The sequence below is a fragment of the Aethalodelphis obliquidens genome, unplaced genomic scaffold, assembly GCF_003676395.1.
Source record: "Aethalodelphis obliquidens isolate GAN/ISIS:26980383/991018 unplaced genomic scaffold, ASM367639v1 scaffold4, whole genome shotgun sequence".
Lineage (NCBI taxonomy): Eukaryota > Metazoa > Chordata > Mammalia > Artiodactyla > Delphinidae > Aethalodelphis > Aethalodelphis obliquidens.
In genome coordinates this window covers 58,644,352-58,668,869 of record NW_020837948.1, presented here as the reverse complement: position 1 = coordinate 58,668,869, position 24,518 = coordinate 58,644,352, and the positions used below count along the sequence as shown (strand labels likewise).

At 40.4% G+C, this 24,518-nt stretch overlaps 1 pseudogene; it reads left to right on the top strand.

Annotated features, from left to right (window-relative positions):
- Positions 1-7,223: 7,223 nt before the first annotated feature.
- On the top strand, positions 7,224-8,909 carry LOC113617679 (cysteine protease ATG4C pseudogene; annotated as a pseudogene).
- The last annotated feature ends 15,609 nt before the right edge of the window (positions 8,910-24,518 follow it).

Genomic DNA, 24,518 nt, shown 5'->3' with positions numbered 1-24,518 from the left:
GCTTTTTGCGCTCAAGGACGAAGCATGGCATGTTTTCAAGAAAGCCAATTATTGCTTGTATAATTAACAAAAACATAGGTTGCTGCTTTGGCATTTCTGAAATGTTAAGAAAACAAGTCTTAAAATGTAAACGTAGATAATGCTTTAATAAAAGCTACCACAGCAGGACAGACGGCGCTGTTTTGCCTGAGCGAGCGGCAGCCCTCTACTGCTGCGCTTCGGCAAAATTCATCTCATGTGATGAGCTTACTTTCGACCCTGTCATAAGATAAACTACAACAGCTTAATTTCCAAAACATAAAATCAGCTCATATAACTCAATAACAACAACCTCCCCAACACAAAACCCAATCAAAAAATGGGCAGAAGATCTAAAGAGACACTTCTCCAAAGAAGACATACAGATGGTCAATAGGCACATGAAAATACACTCATCATCACTAATTATAAGAGAATTGCAAATCCAAACTACAATGAGGTACTACCTCACACCGATCAGAATGGCCATCAGTAAAAAGTCTACAAATAAATGCTGGAGAGGATGTGGAGAAAAGGGAGACTTCCTACACTGTTGGCGGGAATTAAATTGGTGCAGGCACTATGGAAATCAGTATGGAGATTCCTTAAAAAGTTGCCATATGATCCAGCCATCCCACTCCTGGACACAAATCTGGACAAAATGATAATTTGAAAGGATACATGCAACCCAATGTTCACAGCATCACTATTTACAATAGCCAAGACATGGAACATGGAAACAAACTAAATGTCCATCGACAGATGAATGGATAAAGAATATGTAGTGTGTGTGTATGTATATATATATATACATACACACACACACAATGGAATATTATCCAGCCATAAAAAAGAATGAAATCTTGCCATTTGCAGCAACATGGATGGACTTAGTATTATACTAAGTGAATTAAATCAGAAAGAGAAAGACAAACAGCATATATCACTTATATGTGGAATCTAAAAAATGATACAAATGAAGTTATTTATGAAACAGAAACAGACTCACAGACATAGAAAATAAGCTTATGGTTAGCAAAGGGGAAAGGGGTAAATTAGGAGTTTGTGATTAACAGATACAAATTACTATATATAAAATAGATAAACACAGAGGGCAGACAGCAGAAGAAAGAAGAACTACAATCCTGCAGCCTGTGGAACAAAAAACACATTCACAGAAAGAGAGACAAGATGAAAAGGCAGAGGGCTATGTACCAGATGAAGGAACAATATAAAACCCCAGAAAAACAATTAAATGGAGATAGGCAACCTTCCAGAAAAAGAATTCAGAATAATGATAGTGAAGATGATCAAGGACCTCGGAAAAAGAATGGAGGCAAAGATTGAGAAGGTGCAAGAAATGTTTAACAAAGACATAGAATAATTAAAGAACAAACAAAGAGAGATGAACAATACAGTAACTGAAATGAAAACTATACTAGAAGGAATCAATAGCAGAATAACTGAGGCAGAAGAACGGATAAGTGACCTGGAAGACAGAATGGTGGAATTCACTGTTGCGGAACAAAATAAGGAAAAAAGAATGAAAAGAAATGACGACAGCCTAAGAGACCTCTGGGACAACAGTAAACTCAACAACATTCTCATTATAGGGGTCTCAGAAGGAGAAGAGAGAGAGAGAAAGGACCTGAGAAAATATTTGAAGAGATTATAATTGAAAATTTCCCTAACATGGGAAAGGAAATAGTCACCCAAGTCCAGGAAGCGCAGAGACTCCCATACAGGATAAACCCAAGGAGAAACATGCCAAGACACATAGTAATCATATTGGCAAAAATTAAAGACAAAGCAAAATTATTAAAAGCAGCAAGGGAAAAATGACAAATAATATAAAAGGGAACTCCCATAAGGTTAACAGCTGATTTCTCAGCAGAAACTCTACAAGCCAGAAGGGAGTGGCATGATACACTTAAAGTGATGAAAGGGAAGAACCTACAACCAAGATTACTCTACCTGGAAAGGAGCTCATTCAGATTCGATGGAGAAATCAAAAGCTTTACAGACAAGCAAAAGCGAAGAGAATTCAGCACCACTAAACCAGCTCTACAACAAATGCTAAAGGAACTTCTCTAAGTGGGAAACACAAGAGAAGAAAAGGACCTACAAAAACAAACCCAAAACAATTAAGAAAATGGTCAGAGGAACATACATATCGATAATTACCTTAAACGTGAATGGATTAAGTGCTCCAACCAAAAGACACAGGCTTGCTGAATGGATACAAAAACAAGACCAATCTATATGCTGTCTACAAGAGACCACTTCAGACCTAGGGACACATACAGACTGAAAGTGAGGGGATGGAAAAAGGTATTCCATGCAAATGGAAATCAAAAGAAAGCTGGAGTAGCAATACTCATATCAGATAAAATAGACTTTAAAATAAAGAATGTTACAAGAGACAAGGAAGGACACTACATAATGATCAAGGGATCAATCCAAGAAGAAGATATAACAATTATAAATACATATGCACCCAACATAGGGGCAACTCAATACATAAGGCAAATGCTAACAGCTATAAAAGAGGAAATCGACAGTAACACAATAATAGTGGGGGACTTTAACACCTCACTTACACCAATGGACAGATCATCCAAAATGAAAATAAATAAGGAAACAGAAGCTTTAAATGACACAATAGACCAGATAGATTTAATTGATATTTATAGGACATTCCATCCAAAAACAGCAGATTACACTTTCTTCTCAAGTGGGCATGGAACATTCCCAGGATAGATCACATCTTGGGTCACAAAGAAAGCCTCAGTAAATTTAAGAAAATTGAAATCATATCAAGGATCTTTTCTGACCACAACGCTATGAGATTAGAAATGAATTACAGGGAAAACAATGTAAAAAACACAAACACATGGAGGCTAAACAATACATTACTAAATAACCAAGAGATCACTGAAAAAATCAAAGAGGAAATCAAAAAATACCTAGAGACAAATGACAATGAAAACACGACGATCCAAAACCTATGGGATGCAGCAAAAGCAGTTCTAAGAGGGAAGTTTATAGCTATACAAGCCTACCTTAAGAAACAAGAAAAATCTCAAATAAACGATCTAACCTTACACCTAAAGGACCTAGAGAAAGAAGAGCAAACAAAACCTAAAGTTAGCAGAAGGAAAGAAATCATGAAGATCAGAGCAGAAATAAATGAAATAGAAACAAAGAAAACAATAGCAAAGATCAATAAAACTAAAAGTTGGTTCTTTGAAAAGATAAAAGAAAACAAAATTGATAAACCATTAGCCAGACTCATCAAGAAAAAGAGGGAGAGGACTAAAATCAATAAAATTAGAAATGAAAAAGGAGAAGTTACAACAGACACCGCAGAAATACAAGCATCCTAAGAGACTACTACAAGCAACTCTATGCCAATAAAATGGACAACCTGGAAGAAATGGACAAATTCTTAAAAAGGTATAACCTTCCAAGACTGAACCAGGAAGATATAGAAAATATGAACAGACCAATCACAAGTAATGAAATTGAAACTGTGATTAAAAATCTTCCAACAAACAAAAGTCCAGGACCAGATGGCTTCACAGGTGAATTCTATCAAACATTTAGAGAAGAGCTAACATCCATCCTTCTCAAACTCTTCCAGAGAATTACAGAGGAAGGAACACTCCCAAACTCATTCTATGAGGCCACCATCACCCTGATACCCAAACCAGACAAAGATACTACAAGAAAAGAAAATTACAGACCAATATCACTGATGAATATAGATGCAAAAATCCTCAACAAAATACTAGCAAACAGAATCCAACAACACATTAAAAGGATCATACACCATGATCAAGTGGGATTTATCCCAGGATGCAAGGATTCTTCAATATACGCAAATCAATCAATGTGATACACCATATTAACAAATTGAAGAATAAAAACTATATGATCATCTCAATAGATGCAGAAAAAGCTTTTGACAAAATTCAACACCCATTTATGATAAAAACTCTCCAGAAAGTGGGCATACAGGGAACCTACCTCAACATAATAAAAGCCATATATAACAAACCCACAGCAAACATCATTCTTAATGGTGAAAAACTGAAAGCATTTCCTCTAAGATCAGGAACAAGACAAGGATGTCCACTCACCACAGTTATTCAACATAGTTTTGGAAGTCCCAGCCACAGCAATCAGAGAAAAAAAAAGGAATACAAATTGGAAAAGAAGAAGTTAAGCTGTCACTGTTTGCTGATGACATGATACTATACATAGAGAATCCTATAGATGCCACCAGAAAACTACTAGAGCTAATCAATGAATTTGGTAAAGTTGCAGGATACAAAATTAATGCACAGAAATCTCTTGCATTCCTATACACTAATGATGAAAAATCTGAAAGAGAAATTAAGGAAACACTCCCATTTACCATTGTAACAAAAAGAATTAAATATCTAGGAATAAACCTACCTAAGGAGACTAAAGACCTGTATGCAGAAAACTATAAGACACTGATGAAAGAAATTAAAGATGATACCAACAGATGGAGAGATATACCATGTTCTTGGACTGGAAGAATCAATATTGTGAAAATGACTATACTACCCAAAGCAATCTACAGATTCAATGCAATCCCTATCAAATTACCAATGGCATTTTTTACGGAACTAGAACAAAAAGTCTTAAAATTTGTCTGGAGACACAAAAGACCCCAAATAGGCAGCGCAGTCTTGAGGGAAAAAAACGGAGCTGGAGGAATCAGACGCCCTGACTTCAGACTATACTATAAAGCTACAGTAATCAAGACAATATGGTACAGGCACAAAAACCAAAACAGATCAATGGAACAAGATAGAAAGCCCAGAGATAAACCCATGCACCTATGGTCAACTAATCTATGACAAAGGAGGCAAGGATATACAATGGAGAAAAGACAGTCTCTTCAATAAGTGGTGCTGGGAAAACTGGACAGCTACATGTTAAACAATGAAATTAGAACACTCCCTAACACCATACACAAAAATAAACTCAAAATGGATTAGAGACCTAAATGCAAGACCAGACACTATAAAACTCTTAGGAAGAACACTCTTTGACATAAATCACAGAAAGATCTTTTTTGATCCATCTTCTAGAGTAATGCAAATAAAAACAAAAATAAACAAATGGGACCTAAAGAAACTTCAAAGCTTTTGCACAGCAAAGGAAACCATAAACAAGACGAAAAGACAACCCTCAGCATGGTAGAAAATATTTGCAAACGAATCAACGGACAAAGGATTAATCTCCAAAGTATATAAACAGCTCATGCAGCTCAATATTAAAAAAACAAACAACCCAATCCAAAAATGGGCAGAAGACCTAAATAGACATTTCTCCAAAGAAGACATACAGGTGGCCAAGAAGCACATGAAAAGCTGCTCAACATCACTAATTATTAGAGAAATGCAAATCAAAGCTACAATGAGGTATCACCTCACACCAGTTAGAATAGGTATCATCAGAAAATCTACAAACAACAAATGCTAGAGAGGGTGTGGAGAAAAGGGAACCCTCTTGCACTGTTGGTGGGAATGTAAATTGATACAGCCACTATGGAGAATAGTATGGAGGTTCCTTACAAAACTAAAAATAGAATTACCATATGATCTAGCAATCCCACTACTGGGCATATATCCAGAGAAAACCATAATTCAAAAAGACACATGCACCCCAATATTCATTGCAGCACTATTTACAATAGCCAGGTCATGGAAGCAAGCTAAATGCCCATCGACAGACGAATGGATAAAGAAGATGTGGTACATACATACAATGGAATACTACTCAGCCATAAAAAGGAACGAAATTGGGTCATTTGTTCAGACGTGGATGGATCTAGAGACTGTCATATAGAGTGAAGTTAAGTCAGAAAGAGAAAAACAAATCTCGTATATTAACGCATATATGTGGAACCTAGAGAAATGGTACAGATGAACCGGTTTGCAGGGCAGAAATTGAGATACAGATGTAGAGAACAAACGTATGGACACCAAGGGGGAAATACGTGGGGGGGTGGTGTGGGGGGGGTGTGATAAATTGGGTGATTGGGATTGACATGTATACACTGACGTGTAAAATGGATGACAATTAAGAACCTGCTGTATAAAAAAATAAAATAAAATTTAAAAATTTAAAAAAAGATAAACAATAAGTTCCTACTATATAGCATAGGGAACTATATTCAATATCCTATGATAAACCATAATGAAAAGGAATACATATATATTCTGAATCAGTTTACTGTATACCAGAAACTAACACAATATTGTAAATCAACTATACTTCAACGAAAAAATTTTTTTTATGTCAATCATAGCATCTGTGTTAATGTTTATCATTAGCACCTACGCAATTCTATTTTTCCCTTGGTCCTGATTTTATATTTCTATTTTCCTAAATTATTACTTATGTCCCAAATATGTGTCTCCAGCTCAGATCACTTTCCAGAGATTCAGAACCAATCTTCTCAATATCTCAGTTTAGATTGCCACAAGAATCTCAAACTCAAAAATGTCTAAAACTGCACTTAATTCCCCACCTAAAAAACCAAAACAAAATATCCAGCTCTTCCTCCTTGCTTTTCTCAAGCTCAAAGAATGTTAACCCCATCCATCTAATAGCCCGAGTCAGAAATCTTAGTCATCCTTGGTTCTTCTCTTTTTCTCACTCTCTATATATGTCAAGAGGTGCTAGGTTGTATTGCTGTATAGCAAATAACCCCCAACTCTCAGTGGCTTAATACAATGCAAGTTTATTTCTCCCTCTGACTACTGAGTCGGAGCTGGGGCTCTGCTCCACTTTGTCACACTGCCTCTAGGTCCCAGGCTGAGAGATAAGCCACTATCTCGGCATTCTTGGTCACAACAATGAACGGAAAAGCGCTCTGAAGAGTTTCATCTTGGCGATTTCGTGCTCAGCCCAGAAGCAACACACATCACCTCTGCTAGAGCTGATAACTTGGCCCCAACACCCAACCACAGAAGGTCAGGAAGTACAGCCCTACCACATGCCCAGAGGCAGAGGGCAGAAAAATTAATAAGCAACATTAATGACTACCACACTGTCTTAGGATGGACTCCCCAGAAGCAGACTCTGAGATGAAGATTCATGTGAAAGCGACTAATTAGGAAGTGCCATTAGGAAGAAACAGTAAGGGAGTGAGGAAGAGAGACATGGAAGAGAAGGTAGTTAAGCAAGTGTTTGATATCAAACAAAGTCCCGACTATGGTGGCTGGGGAGCTCGAGGTGCCTGTAGCTGCGGTGCTGAGGTTGGAGCGTCTGCATGTGTGCTGGCTCATTTTGTAGCAGCTGCTGCTGGAGCTGGAACATTTCCCGAACAAAAGACTAAACTTACAGAAGAATGCAATCAAGTGATGGCTTTTTCTTCAGAATCTGAATAGGGAGGCCACAGGAACAGACGAAGTTGACAAGCTAGAAACTAAATTTATATCTGCTTGGAACAACGTGAAATATAGTTGGGTGTTGAAAACAAAGACATATTTTAGTAGAAATTCCCCTGTTTTATTGCTTGGAAAGTGTTACCATTTTAAATATGAAGTTGTTTAGACTACAGGCATACCTCAGAGATATTGTGGGTTTGGTTCCAGACCACTGCAATAAAGCAAATATTTCAATAAAATGAAAATGAACTGTTACCTGCAAGATCAGGACGTACCATAGAAGATCATGGAATTGAGGGAAACGTAGAAGAATTTCATAAAGGTTTCATTTCAAGAATATGGCTTACCCACAAGGAAGAATTTCCTCAAATAGAAGGCTCAGCTTTGACAACAGACTGTGCTTGGAGCTGTACATTAAGAACTGGCCAGATGCTATTGGCTCAAGGACTCATTCTACACTTGCTTGGTAGAGCTTAGACCTGGCTGGCCTGATGCTTTGAACACTGAAAATTCAGACTCTGAATCATGGACTTCCAACACTGTAAAAAAATTTACTGCATCTTTCGAAGCATCGCTTTCAGGGGAAAGAGAACTCAAAACCCCAACAATTTCTCTGAAGGAGACAATCGGGAGATATTCTGATGATCATGAAATGCAAAATGAAATTTATCACAGGAAAATCATCCCTTGGTTTGGTGATTCCCCCTTGGCTCTCTTTGGTTTACACCAACTAATAGAATATGGAAAGAAGTCTGGGGAAAAAGCTGGAGATCGGTATGGACCAGCTGTGGTTGCTCACATTTTAAGAAAAGCAGTTGAAGAAGCAAGACACCCAGATTTACAAGGAATAACTATTTGTGTTGTGCAACATTGTACAGTTTACAGTTCTGATGTAACTGATAAACAGTGCGCTTCCATGGCCTCTGATAATACAGATGACAAAGCTGTTATTATTCTAGTTCCTGTTAGACTTGGTGGAGAAAGAAACAATGCCGACTATTTAGATTTTGTAAAGGGTATTTTAGCCTTGAATACTGTGTGGGTATTATTGGTGGCAAACCTAAACAGTCACATTGCTTTGCTGGATTTCAAGATGACACTTTGATTTACATGAATCCTCATTACTGCCAATCTTTTGTAGATGTCAGCATAAAGGATTTCCCTCTTGAGACATTCCACTGCCCTTCTCCTAAAAAGATGTCATTTCGAAAAATGGATCTTAGCTGTACAATAGGATTTTACTGTCAAAATGTTCAAGACTTCAAACGAGCTTCTGAAGAAATCACTAAGTTGCTGAAAATTTCTTCTAAGGAGAAATATCCATTATTTAGTTTTGTAAATGGTCATTCCAGAGACTATGATTTTACATCTACTACAACCAATGAAGAAGACCTTTTCTCAGACGATGAAAAGAAAAGATTAGAAAGATTTAGCACAGAAGAGTTTGTCTTGCTGTAAAGATTAGCACATTTGTGCTCGATGAGAAGAAATCCTTTGAAGGAGGAAAAAGGAAGAGAAACAAGTATACTTGAAACTGGTTTATGTTCACAAATATCTTAATTTTATTTTTTTTAAAAAAGAACATTTGAAAATGTACAAGTTTTAAAGCTGTTTTTCTGGAAGAGAAATGATTTAGTAAATCTTGATTTCTAATAAATATCAAGTGATTCTGGCTGCATTCCTATTTCCCTAAGATCTGCTGGTGATAACTCTACCTTAACTGCAAGTCTTCCAGTCTTCAAATTCTTCCACCTGGGTCCACTATTCTCCTGAAGGTTTTGTGATACTGGGTCCCAAAATGGGATCACCAAATAGTTTCAAAAGCTTCAGTTTATACTAATGACCAGAAGACCAGAGAATAAATGTTCAGTGCTGCCTAAGCCTCCTGATATTAATGCAACCAAAGGATGCTTTTGGAGGTATCTTGATATTTTAAATAGCAATTTTTAGCTGTGATATGATACAGTTACATGAGCAGAATTTTGAGTTAAGGTAATACTTAGCAATATGATTGTACAATGGCACCTAATTTTACTTGCTGTTGAGCCTTCTCTGGGGAGTGAAGGTAAAGTATTGGTTTTCCCCACAGATTTAAAGTTTATGTTATTAATAATAACTATATCCAATCTAACAGATAAAGGCAAAATTGTTTCCTATCTCAAAAATGAAATTTTATGGAAACTCTACTTATTATGCAGTTTTAAAAGCTAAAGATAAGTACCAGGAAAGATATCAGTAGCTGCTCCTTCATGTGATTTTTGCTATTTGTATAAAGCAGTGCAGTGGTGTTTAGGAGCTGAGGCCACGTATAAGGTCAATCTGCCTTAAGTGTATTATGTCTTATTTAAAGGCAAATTTGTGATGTAAAAGTATGAGTTATTATTGAGCCAGGTTTATAAAGTACTTTAATAAAGATATAAGAACATTAAAACAAACAAACAAAGGAAAAAACAACAAAGTCCCCAGGAGGGCAATTTAGGCTTAACTCCGTGGAAGAGCCTGGAGACAGTCGTACCTGAGAGCTGTCTGGACCAGGGGCAAGGAAGCTGGAGGAGGTATACTTCCATGCCAGGAGTCATTTGCTCGGGCTCTCCCCTGGGGGATGTAATCCCAGAGAGTTCTGGCTCTCCTCGCAGGTGTTGGCTGCTTGAAGTGAAAGCACAGCATGAAGATGGTAGAGGGATCCAAAAGCACACAGGTGGAGCACAGACATCATCTGCCACAATCCCGCCTCCCAAATCGGTAAATCACAACATCCTAACAGTTCTACCTCCCGAGTATTTCCTAAATTGTCCCATTTCTCTCTCCCCTTGGTTGCCCCCTCCGTCGAGTACACCTCGAGCCCGTTATCCTTGATCTTCTGCACTATTGCAATCAGAATATGACCTTCAGTCCTGACATCTCCAATCTAGATGTCACACTACAGTCAATAAGAATCAAGGTTTTTTTTGGGGTTTTTTTGGCTGCGTTGGGTCTTTGTTGCTACGCTGTGGGCTTTCTCTAGCTGCGGCGAGTTGGGGCTACTTTTCGTTGCAGTGCGCAGGCTTCTCATTGCGGTGGCTTCTCTTGTTGCAGAGCACAGGCTCTAGGTGCGCGGGCTTCAGGAGTGTGGCTCGCGGGCTCAGTAGTTGTGGCTCGTGGGCTCTAGAGCGCAGGCTCAGTAGTTGTGGCACATGGGCTTAGTTGCTCCGCGGCATGTGGGATCTTCTCAGACTAGGGATCGAACCCGTGTGCCCTGCATTGGCAAATGGAAAGAATCACGTTCTGATTGCCTCAAATTTGTCATGCCTGCTTTCTAATCAAGATACAATCCCTATTTTGCAGATGAGAACGTTGAGCCTCAGAGCAGTGACTTGCCAATTCAGTTAGTAACTGGCAGAGCCAGAATAAGAATCTAGTATATATTAACTCTAAGACCTTTCCCATTATATTTCACTGTTTCAGGATCATGATTAACTGTCCACCTTACCCTGATTAATACCCAATTCTATAAGCTTCAAACTCAATGTTTTAAACCAAATTTATCATATTCCTTACCTCTCTCAGCAATGTCCTGCTCTTGAGTTCCCAATGTCGATAATGACCCCACCATCTTTTGGTGTCATCCTTTACTCTTCTCTTTCCTCTTTGTTTTTCCACAGTTACTGTACTTCTGACTTCTCAGTGCCCATCGCTACAGGTAGGACTGGCGTTATGTGCCTGGCAAGTACCCACTATGTGGGAGGTCCTGGAGCTGGGCCCAACGAGGGCTCATTAGTAGTGGATATCATTCCAATGATATTCTGTGCCAAGAAATGAGATCAGAATCCAGGGAATGAAGCCAAAGTTGGCCAGTCAGTTTGCCAAGCTAGAAGTTCTTGGGCAGAGTTATAAGCAGAGGGAAAGACACCAGTGGACAGGGAGAGACTGACTGATGATGGAAATGAAAAAAACAGTGATGGTTGGAGCAGGGTCCTGGGGGAGGCAATGAAAGGGGTCACCATATGGCTCTTTGGTAGTGGACTGACTTTGAAGATTGGGATCTTGAGGAGAAGGAGGTATACATATGCCTTGTCTATACTAGGTGCTCAATGATATTGAAAGGTCTTAATGAAAATATCTGTTCCCTATTCCCCAGAGGCACATATTTTGAACTAATTTAGCTTTTTTTCTAAACCTGGCATTTATCTTCATATTTCTAAGTAATATATTTATACTGCGATTTCTTGATCTATCAGTTTGAAGCTATTAACTTCCTATTAAGTAGATGATAATATAGTCTGTTGTAGTACCGCCTCCTACTTCCTCTCTCCTTCTCCAGGATAAAAAATTCTAGCTAAATCAGTAGTCAATATATTATTTTGGCTACGCAAATATAGTTTAGTGATGATCCAGTTAGTTTCATATTGTATCTCATACAGATTTTTATCTTTCCTGGAATTAATAATTTTTAAAATTCTGTTTGCTGTGTACTGATCTTTAATATTTTCCCAAGTGGTCCATCTGTTCTGTCAAATACTCTCAGCAGGTTTTTTCTTTCCCCACAATGCTCGAGCGTATTTCTCGATAATCTATTCCATTTTTTTCTCTGAGGCCTCCCTCCCATAGCACTCTACCTTCCTACCGCAGCCTGGATGGGTTGCTCTTAAGCCCTTCTGCACAGCTGTAATCCTGAGAATTCCCTTCTCCATCAAACTGTTTCTCTTGTGTTGGGCTTCCTTTTCCTGGATCCAATGATATTCTTTCCCTTGGTTTGTTTGCGCTCCGCATTTGCTGAAGCACAGCTTTGAGCAGGCTCTAAGGAAGGAGAGTGTCTTAATCAACCCCTACCCTTGATTCATGGTTTGGCTGGGTAATTTTAAAGGCATAACTACATTACCATCGACTATCCAGTGGTGTTGAGAAGTCTTATGGCACTCTGATTGTCACTATTTTATATGTAACCTGTTTTGTCTCTCTGAAACTTTTCATGTTGCCTCTTTAAGTCAGATGTTCTGAAATGTCAGGGATGTGCCTCCTCGTGGACGTTTTGCTATTCATGTTGCTAGCACTTAGAGGGCCCTTTCAGTTTGGAGGCTCTGTGTTCTTCATGTGTGGGAAATTTTCTTGTACTTTTCCTTGGGAAAATTTCTGTCTTCCATTTTTTTTTTCTTTCTATGATTTCTGATCTCGCTGATTGATGCTTTATGTCCATGTCACCAGCCCCTTTCTGTTCTATTTTCCTTTTCTCTTTTTGTTCCTCTTGCTGGACAATAACCTTGACTTGACTTTCCAACTCTTCCATCACAATGTTTTATTTCAGCTTTCGTATTTTTCAAGTTTCCGAATGTTCATTGTTAGTTTTTCATAGTACCCCATCCTTATCTGATGGATGCAAAATCTTCTATTATTTTCCCAAGGATATTATTTATTGGTTGGTTTTCTTTTCTTCTGTTCCGGTTTGCTTCCATCAGGTTCCTTTTTTTTCTGTTTGTTTTTCCGCATCTTTTCATGTTGGAGTTTTTATCAAATGTTTATTGTTTCTGGTACGCAATATGCAGAATCTAAATATCTACATGAATTGTGACCCGAAAAACAGGAAAAAAATGCAATGATCACGTTCAAAGAGGACTAATAAGAATAAGATATATGTAGAAAGAATCATATGCAGTGTCATTAAAACAACCTTTAAGTCACGCAGAAAGACATTATAATAGCTTTTAAAAGCCAAATAAACACACATCTAAACAAGGAACATATAATGGACTATAATTTATGGAGAGGGCAGGGTAGGGTAGAAGATTCAAATCAGACAGAAAAATAGGTAATGTGTGATTTGAATCTAGGAGATGTGGTAGCCCAAGACCATCCCTTTTAAGGTATAGAACTGTATTAAATGGCTCATAATGTCCCATTAGCAAAGTATAAACAATCAAATCCCAAGTCTCAGTTAAAGAAAAATCCCTCTGGCTGATATACAACCACAATTGGCTGAATTAAAATAAGAATCCCAATTTGCATAGATGATATAATTGTTTTTTAGATATCTTTTGACTAAAGGAAGATTAGAATTAGTAGAAAAAAGAAAGTAAATCACATCCATAACATTAGTACTTTTGTGTTAAGATTAATAATATATTAGTTTTCTATTGTTGTGTAAGAAATTACTACAAACATAGTGGCTTAAATCAACACACTTTTGTTTTGTTTTGCGATACACGGGCCTCTCACTGTTGTGGCCTCCCCCGTTGCGGAGCACAGACTCCAGACGCGCAGGCTCAGCGGCCATGGCTCACGGGCCCAGCCGCTCCGCGGCATGCGGGATCTTCCCGGACCGGGTCACAAACCCGTATCCCCTGCATCGGCAGGCGGACTCTCAACCACTGCGCCACCAGGGAAGCCCAACACACGTTTATTATCTCACAGTTTCTGAGGATCAGGAGTCCTGGCTGGTCTTCAGCTCAGGCTCTCACCAGGCTTCCATCAAGGCGCTAGCTGACTGCATTTTCATCTGGAGGCTTGTCTGAGGAAAAAATCCACTTCCAAGTGCATTCAGGCTGTTGGCAGAAGGTATTTCCTTTCTGCTATGTGACTGAGGACCCTGACTTTTTGCTGGCTGTTGGCTGGAGGGCTCCCTCAGATTCTAGAGGTGTCCACGTTCCTAAATGCGTCCACAGTGCTACGTGGGCTTTTTCTTAGTCCATTTGGGCTGCTATAACAAGGTATTATAGACTGAGTGGCTTATAAACAACGGCAATTTATTTCTCCCAGTTCTGGAGACTGGATGTCAGATAGCAGCATAGCCAAGTTCCAGTGAGAGCCCTCTTCTGGGTTGCAGACTGTCAGCTTGTAGTTGTGTTCTCACGTGGCAGAAAAAGGGCACCAGTGCTCTCTGGGGCCTCCTCTATAAGGATATTAATTCCATTCATGAAGTTAATGAGGTCATTCTCATGACCTAATTACTTCCAAAGACCCCACCTCCTAATTCCATCACTTTGGGGGTTAGGATTTCCACGTATGAATTTTGGAGGAATACAAACATTCAGCCCACAGCAGGCTTTCCCAACATGGCTGCTTACTTCAGCAAGTAAGATGAAGTAAGAGATGCTTACATCTCCCACAAGGAGAATCACTCCAGTCTGCTAAAACAGAGTCTTTTACGACATAACATAATCATAGGCGTAATGTCTGGTCATCTTTTCCATATAACACAATCTAACCAAGGAACCGATTTCACATCACCTTTGCCATATTCTATTGGCTAGAAGCAAGTCACAGGTCCTGCCTGCACTCAAGGGGAGGGAATTACACAAAAGTATGGACACCGGGACAAGGGAAATCATTGGGGATCACCTTAGGGTCTGTCTGCCACGAGGAACAATCTTTATTTGCTTGGTATTTAAAGTATTTGTAATTTTAAGAAAATTTGGCAAATTATAGCATCTAATAGGTTAGCTTTGTGATTCCAATTTAAAATGAGTAAATAAATGATTTAGATTTGGAATTTGAGCTAAGAGGTATAAGAGAATTTTTAATGTTTGAAAATTATATTGAACCATTTAAAATATCTTAACATCCACCATACTTATTTAATGTATTATAGATATTAGAATTATTAAAGTACTTGAAAGGGTGACAGCCCATCTCTAAAGATAGCCAAATCCAATTCATGCCCTCCCTGTATGTGCATTTTGCTCTTCATAACAAGAAGAGGAGCTCATTTACCCTCCCCTTCAATCTGGGCTGGCCATGTCACTAACTCTAATCAAGAGAATGTGGCAGGGCTTCCCTGGTGGTGCAGTGGTTGGGAGTCCGCCTGCCGATGCAGGGGACGTGGGTTCGTGCCCCGGTCCGGGAAGATCCCACATGCCGCAGAGCGGCTAGGCCCGTGAGCCATGGCCGCTGAGCCTGCACGTCCGGAGCCTGTGCTCCGCAACGGGAGAGGCTGCAGCAGTGAGAGGCCCGCGTACCGCAAAAAGAGAATGTGGCAGAAGTGACATTCTGGACTTAAGCCCAGGCTGTACAAGGACTGGCAGCTTCTACTTTTTGCCTCTTAAAAAGCTCTTTCTTAGAACCCAGCTGCTATGCTGTGAGGAAGCAAATCATATGTCCGATTGCAGAATATATAAAGAAGTCTTAAAACTCAATAATAAGATGACAAAATCCAATTTAAAAATGGGCAAGTTTTTGAACAGATATGTCACCAAAGAAGATACAGGAAAAGCCAATAAGCACATGAAAATAGTCTCAACATCATCAGTTATTAGAGAAATGCAAATTAAATTCCAAGATAACACGTCACACCTGCTAAAATGTAAAATGGCTATAATAAAAAAGACAGGTCATCACTAGTGCTGGTGAAATTACAGAGAAAGTGGAACCTTCGTACATTGCTGAGATGAATGTAAAATGGCATAGACACTTTGGAAAACAGTCTGGCAGTTTCTCAGAAAGTGAAACATATGTGTATTAAGCATGTCTTTTCATTCTAATGTTTGACATCTGGAGCCTTACAGATGCTAGGTGGGGAGTCTGTCCTCCCAGGTCCAGCTAGAGAGTCAACAACTCTCCAGGAGGGCGCCTTTCATACGCAAACCAACCAATCCAAAACCCAACCCCACTCCCTTCTTTATGGAGCTGTGCACACAGAGCCACTATCCTCCTGCTGGAATCACCTAAGGGCCGGGTACCAGACAACTAGGGGCAGGCTCTACGCACCATAACTTACTGAAATTATTTAAACCAGCCAATCGTAAATCCACTTACCCTGCCTTGCCGGTACCTTTCTGCAGAAACCAAGATAAAGTCCTTTGCTCACATTTTCCCTTTCTGTCTCCTGACCAACCCAGTGCTTCCCGATACAGCCTTGCCTGCCTGGCATGCCCCCTCCTCCTGGGAACTGTGAGTAACAGACTATCTTTTCAAAGAACATCATCTCCTGATCTGTTGGCCTCACTATACATGAATAAAAATAAGACCAACATTTTAAAACAATCTGTTTGCCATATGATCCAGCAATTCCATTCCTAGGTATTTACTCAAGTGAAATGAAACTATTTTCACACAAAGATTTGTACATGAATGTTCATAGCAGCATTATTCATGATAGTCAAAAAGTGGAAACAACCCAAATGTCCATCAGCCGATGAATGGATAAACAAAAGGTGTTATATCCATACAATGGAATACTCATTCAGAAATAAAAACGTTTGAACTACTGATAGATGCTAAAACATGGACAAACTTAAAAATATTTATCTAAGTGAAAGAAGCCAGGCATGAAAGACCACATACTATATGATTCCCTTTATAGAAATGTTCAGAGGTTTTCCCTGGTTGCCTAGTGGTTAGGATTCTGGGCTTCACTGCCAAGGCCCAGGTTCAATCCCTGGTCGGGGGACCAAGATCCCATAAGAGGGATGGTGCAGCCACAAAAAAAAAAAAAAAATTCAGAAAAGACAAATTTATAGAGAAAAAAAGTAAGTTTGTGACAGTCCAGGACTGGGATGGGAACAGGGATTGACTTCAAATGGGCATGAAGGTTCTCTTTGGGTTGATGATAATATTCTAAAACTTGTAATGACTGAAGGTGGTAGATACAGAACTCTGTAAATTTACTAACCATCACTGCTTCTGTTCTTAAGTAAATTTTATGATTGATAAATTATTCCTTAATAAAGTTGTTTAAAAAAAATAAGAAAGTCTGAATAAGGAAGTCAATGCTTTGCTTCTACCCAGGGGATGAATATAATGTTTCAGAAGAAATGTCAGGATGTGGTTCAATCTTCTGACAGCTACCAGATCATGTGAGGTGGAAGTTCTGTGGTTCACCCTAGAAGCAATCCTCACCAGACTGAACAAAGTCTGTGCAGACACAGTGGATTCTCAGCACGGAGCCATAAGTCTTAATGGTTTATTGTATGCATGTGTAGGGAAAATGTGTGCTTCAAAGGCAAACGACAGCACACCCTTCCACAGTCCAGATGCTAATTCTATGGGAACTAGTTTACAGCTCTGTACCCCATAGATAACAGAAATGCAAATTGATCTTTCTAGGCCTGCAAATGTCTACAGACACGCAAATTCTATTCTGTCCAACAGATGTTCAGTTGACTTCCCTCCCCCACTGAGGAAGAAGTTCATTTGCCTCCATTGGCACATTCATCACTATATTCCCACTATATGAATGTGTCTGTTCTTTGACTTTTCCTTTGAACCGGTTTTAACATCTGCCTGATTCCCTAATTCTGAGTAAAACGTAATCTTCAACATGCTCATTTTGCTTCTGAATGAGAATCATGATTTTTGGGTAAGTTATCTTTAACGTATTGTTTTTAATAGACTTTGTTCTTGAGAGCAGTTTTAGGTTCACAGTAATATTGAGCAGAAGGTAGAGAAAGTCCCCATACACCCACCCTGGTTTCCCGCCACTGCAGCCTCCTCCACTATTGACATCAAGCTCAGAGTGATACATTTTTACCATCAATAATTTTTTAAAATTGGGGTATAGTTGCTTTACAACGTTATGTTAGTTTCTGCTGTACAACAAAGTGAATCAGCTCTATGTATACATATATCCCCTCCCTCTTGGACCTCCCTCCCACCCCACTCCCCATCCCATTCATCTAGGTCACCACAGAGCTCCAAGGTGAGCTCCCTGTGCTATAGAGCAGGTTCCCACTAGCTATCTGTTTTACACATGGCAATGCACATATGTCAATCCCAATCTCCCAATTCATTCCCCCCTCCCCCCTGTGTCCACACATCCATTATCTCTGTCTGTGTCTCTATTCCTGTCCTGCAAAAAGGTTCATCTGTACCATTTTTCTAGATTCCACATATATGTGTTAATATACAATACTAGTTTTTCTCTTTCTGACTTACTTCACTCTGTATGACAGACTCTAGGTCCATCCACGTCTCTGCAAATGACCCAATTCCATTCCTTATTATGGCTGAGTAATATTCCATTGTATATATGTACACATCTTCTTTATCCAATCCTCTGTTGATGGGCATTTAGGTTGCTTCCATGTCCTGGCTATTGTAAATAGTGTTGCAGTGAGCAGTGGGGTACATGTGTCTTTTTGAATTATGGTTTTCTCAGGGTATATGCCCAGTAGTGGGATTGCTGGGTCATATAGTAGTTCTATTTTTAGTTTTCTGAGGAACCTCCATACTGTTCTCCATAGTGGCTGTACCAACTTACATTCCCACCAACAGTGTAGGAGGGTTCCCTTTTCTCCTCCCCCTCTCCAGCATTTATTGTTTGTAGATTTTTTGATGATGGCCATTCTGACCACTGTGAGGTGATATCTCCTTGTAGTTTTGATTTGCATTTCTCTGATAATTAGTGGTATTGAACCCACACTGAAACATCATTATCTTCCAAAGTCCATATAACACATGCTTTGTAATTATCAATATGTTTTTTAATTAATTTATTTTATTTTTTTTATTTTTGGCTGCATTGGGTCTTCATTGCTGCATGCGGGCTTTTCTGTAGTTGCAGCGAGCGGGGGCTACTCTTTGTTATGGTACGCGGGCTTATTGCTGTGGCTTCTCTTGTTGCGGAGCATGGGCTCTAGGCGCGCAGACTTCAGTAGCTGCACTGAGGGCTCAGTAGTTGTGGCTCACAGGCTCTAGAGCGCAGGCTTGGTAGTTGTGGCACGGGCTTAGTTCCTCCGTGGTATGTGGGATCTTCCTGGGCCAGGGCTCGAACCGGTGTCCCCTGCATTGGCAGGTGGATTCTTAACCACTGTGCCACCAGGGAAGCCCCTATCAATTTTTTTGTCATTCTCATGAAATCTCAAGATGACCTTTCGAGGAATCAGCCTAGATAGATCCTCTGAAGGAGCAAAGTCAGCCTGCCCTTTCAGAATTCTGCCTTAATGCTGTTCGTCTCCTCTTTGGTATGCTACGTGTTGTAATAAGATGGTGTTGACTGAAAAAAATGCACAACCTAAAAGTTGAGAGTTATGTTTTACTTGGCAGACAAAACTGAGGATTTTAGCCCGGGACACAGCATCTCAGATCACTCTGAGAAACCGCTCCGAAGATGCAAGGGGGGAGCCAGGATACATAGGAGTTTTTGCAACAAAGACCAGGTAGTCGGAACATCAAAAGATTACTGTTAATGAAAGAAAACCAGCCATCTCAAGTTAAGGAATGTAGCACTTTTCTGTGTATGGGAAGATGCAAGAGTCTGGGCTCCCTGAAATCATTCCTTTGATATGCACATCAGCTCTCTGGGGCCAGTATCCTCTGATTTGTCACCTTGAGTCTCCTCAGGGTGCACTGTCCGTGGGTGGCTACAGTGTCTGATGATTTGATGGCAGGCATCCTGCCTCCATCCTGAGTTCCCTCAGGGCTCACTCTTGGGGCGGCTGTACTGTGATGGCTTAATGGCTGCAACATCCTTTGTTTACTGACACGACAGGCAATATTTTTCATTCACAATGGCAAATTCCATCCACAGAGAAGCCTCTGAGACTCCTCAGAGAGGCAGAGGAGAATGTACCTCTTCCAGCTCTCTCTATCATAAATGCACATCTTTGTGCTTTATTTCATGAAAGAATTAAATGGAATTGAGCTGAGTTGAATTTCACAATCCACCTAGTTGCTTTTGCCAGAAGCCTGATATTCATTCTAGAGTCCCGCTTTCTTCCTTTATGTTTTTGTATTCAACAAATAGCCATCAAACACCCACTCTGGGGCTTCCCTGGTGGCGCAGTGGTTGAGAGTCCGCCTGCCGTTGCAGGGGACACGGGTTCGTGCCCCGGTCTGGGAAGATCCCACATGCCTTGGAGTGGCTGGGCCCATGAGCCATGGCCGCTGAGCCTTAACGTCCGGAGCCTGTGCTCCGCAACGGGAGAGGCCACAACAGTGAGAGGCCCGCGTACCGCAAAAACAAACAAACAAACAAACAAAAACAAATAAACACCCACTCTGGGCAGGCACACTACCAGATCCTGGAGAGACAATGATAAGTGGGGTCGCTACTCCATGGAACTTATGACACATAGGTAATCACCAAGTATATACTGAAAATGTGCTATGAAAGACACCCATGCCTTAAAATCAGGGCCCCTGATTTAGTTGGGCAGTGGGGTGGGATCAGGTTAGACTTCTCTGAGAAAATGACATTTGGGCTGAAACCTGAAGTTGAAAATAAGTTAGCTAGGATGTGTGTGTCTGTGTGTATCTCTGTGTGTGTGTGTGTGTGCATGTGTGTGTTTGCAGGTGGGTATGGCAGTTAAGTAGACCTGATCGGGCAGGTGAAGAGGCTAGGATAAAGTCTTTGGGGAGAGAAAGAACATTCTAGTTGCTGCAAGGTCACCATGGTGGGAGTTTGGGCAGTGAGTAAGGTGTGGAGCGATGAGGTTGGTGATCTAGACAGAGGCCAGTATTTGGAGGATATGTTTTTTTTATTTTAAGGGCAAAGGGAAGCCATTGCAATATCTGTACCCTTCTTAAAATATTCCAAATTTGAAAAGATCATTTTATGGACTATGGTCAGGTGACACACTGGATATTGCAGCAGTTTAGGGTTAAAATAATGTTTTATGAACTAGGATTGTGACAATGAAGTTGGAAAGAAATGAAGAGATGCAGGAGATACTTTGGTAAAACAGAAAGGTCTAGGTGATGGGCTAAATATGAGAGGCAATGCAGGAGAGGTTCTAGTGAAGGATGAGTCCCAGGTTAGTGGCTTGCACTACTAAATGGGACCCTTCTCTGAGGCAGGGAACATCAGAGGAGACTGCACCCCGACATGCCCTGTTTTAGTCTCAGGAAATCTCTCCAGCTGCTCTCACTGGGTTTGGTTCCTTGCATGGAAGGTCATGAGTGGTCAGTCTCCTTTCGCCGGAAAGTGATCAGTGTAACCCCAAATGAGCCTAGATTTTACAAAACAAAAGCCAGGAAAGGGGGCTGTCTTAACGCAACATCTCTTTTTGGTCTTTACTACCACAAATGCCTCTGAACAAGGACACATAAAAACTTTTCTAAATGGGGAAGGGAAAATGCTGGGAGAAAAAAAGACACTGGGTAGTAAAAAATAAGTAGGAGGACTGTGGGATACATGGTCCTTGAACTCAGAGGAAAAGTCATCTCTCTGATGATAATTCCCAATAGGTCACATCAAATTAATCACAAGTCCTATTGATCCTGCTTCCTTAATAGCTTATAAGTTAATCCTGTCACCCATAGCTTCATTTCACTGTCTTAGTTCAGAGGGGTGGTGTGGTTCTCATTATGTCATTACCTGAATTGCTGTAGTAACAATCGTATCAGGATTGCGTTTGGCTGCATGTAAAAGAAACCCAAACACAGAGTCTTAACCAAAGAGAAATTAACAGCGCAGAGCTGGTGCAACAGCCCAAGGAAGTTACCAAGGACAGACCAACAGCCTCCTAACTGCATTGCAAGTGGGAGGAGTAGTGAGAATGCAGGGCAGCATCTTATCAGGAAAGTAAAACATTTCTAGAAATTCCCAGCAGAATTCTACTTTTGCCAGAACTGTTGTCACAGCAGTTTCAAGGGAAGAGAGAAATTATAGATACTTAGCAGTTTTCTTTTCATTTTTTAAAATAAGGATTGGATAGGGTGGAGCAGTGGTTGAGAGTCCACCTGCCGATGCAGGGGACACGGGTTCGTGCCCCGGTCCGGGAAGATCCCACATGCTGCGGAGCGGCTGGGCCCGTGAGCCATGGCCGCTGAGCCTGCACGTCCGGAGCCTGTGCTCCACAATGAGAGAGGCCACAGCAGTGAGAGGCCCGCGTACCACACACACAAAAAATAAATAATAAGGATTAGATAAAGATGGATAAAGAATAGGTCACTGATAGCATTTGCCACAGAGGCCTAACTGGTTTCACTGTTGCTAATCCTGCCCCTTTGGGCAAACCTTCTCCCTGTGACTGCTAGAGGCATCATTCTCAAGTCAGATTGCATCATTCTCTTGCTTAAAATACTTCAGTGGTAATCCATGGCTTTCAGGATAAAATTCCATCTCCTGGCTTAGCACACAAGGCCCTCAGGATCTGGCCCCCGCCTCTCTCTCACTGCATCTCCCCTTTCTCTTCTGCAGGCCTCACTGCTCCAGCTACTCCTGCACATCCCGGAACTGACGATGCTGTTAAAAATCCACACATTTGTACGCTCATCACTGTCTCTCCGGCGTCTAGTAGTGTGCCTGCCCAGAGTGCGCATGTGACAGCTCTTTGTTGAATACAAAAAATAATAAAAATAAAATAAAATAAAGGAAGGAGAGAGGTAGCTTAGAATGAATAACAGGCTTCTGGCACAAGCAACTAGGTGAATTGCAAAATTCAATTCAGCTTAATTCAGTTGAATTCTTTTATGAAATAAAGCACAGGGATATATGTATGCACGCTAAACAGATTTGGAAGAGGTACATTCTCCTTTCCTCGGTTTTCTGAGGACTCCCACAGGCTTCTCTGGGGATGCAATTTGCCGTCATACTATAACATATGTTTTTTAATTAACAATAAGGTTTTTGCCATCTTGATAAAAATCTCAAGGTAACCTTTTGAGGGATCATTCTACCTAGAGACAGTCTAGATTGGTCCCCTAGATGAGCACATTCAGCCTGCACTTTCAGAATTCAGCCTTGACATACAATTCATCTGCCCAAGTGGGCTACTATTATAGCCTTACCTGGATTACCTTTCCCTTTTCCTTCCAAGCTCAATCCTAGTTTTCTTCAGACTTCAGTGGGGGTGTAATATCTTCCCAGAACTATTTCTGGGTCTCCTTTTCCTCTCCTAGTGTTTCCCAAGTTTACCTCTGTCTTAGACGGCACTTCTCACACTACCTTCTCGTCACTGGCTTGCTGGGTAGTGAGCTCCTCAAGGGTAGAGGCCGTGTTTCACTGATATCTGTTCTCAGCGGTATGTGTCGTCAGCCATCGTGTTCTGAAGGAGTGAATCCAGCCCCACTTGGAATCATTGCTCCTCTGTAGAGTAGATGGATGTAGAGAGCCGTCCGTGTTGCTTATATTTAACAATCTCCTTTCCTGAAGGAGAAGCCAGAAAGTGAGAGACAATGCTTCAGTGGGGATCTTTGGAGTAGTTAAGAGCTTCAAACCTCCTTTTCCAGAGAGTGTTTTCCAAGCCAAGTGGGAAATAAAACTTTCTTGAATCTCACTTTCTCTCCTTACATCGTATATCCAGCCTTGGTGGAAATTCCAAAAGATAATAAAATAAATAAAGCACAAAGAGACAGAAAGAGAGTTTGTGCCATGAATTCCCACATTAGTGAGAAGTGGGCAAACATTGTCCCTCATTCATTTCTAAAGACTTCACAGCCTGTTTTGGGCTGAATGCTTGTGTTTCCTCTCCTCAATTCATAAGTTGAAGCCCTAACCCCCAGCATGACTATATTTGGAGTGAGGAAGTAATTAAGGTTAAATGAGGTCATAAGTGTGGGCCCTGATCAAATAGAATTAGTGTCCTCATAAGAAAAGAAACCAGAGAGCTCCCCCTGCCCACTTGCACAGAGGAAAGCCCACATGAACACAAAGAGAGAGGGTAGCCATTTGCAAGCCAGAAAGAGGAGTCTCACCAGACACAAGATTGACTGGACTTGTAGCCTACAGAACTGTGAGAAACTAAATTTCTGTTGTTTAAGCCACCTAGTCTATGATATTTTGTCATGACAGCCCAAGCAGACTAAGACACAGCCCTTGGAATATACTTTCTCCACAGTGAGTATTCAATAAGTATTTGTCAAATGTGCACATATATAATGATATACCTATAAAAAAGTTTAAAAATAGCTATCTGTGGGAATTCCCTGGTCAGGGAACTAAGATCTTGCAAGCTGTGTGGTGCGGCAAAAAAAAAAAAAAAAAAAAGGTACCTGTGAAGATTGTGACTATGGGTGATTTTCATTTTTGTTATTTATATTTGTATAATTTGAACTCTTTATGGGGTAGGTATATTATACTGTAAAATTTTTTAAAAGCAATTTAAAAGTCATAACTAGCTGGTTTGATATGCAGAACAGACCGGGATGTAATCATGGGTCTTGGAGACAATATTCTGGACCTTGGAGCAGCAGACACTTCCTGTGTGGGCTGCACAC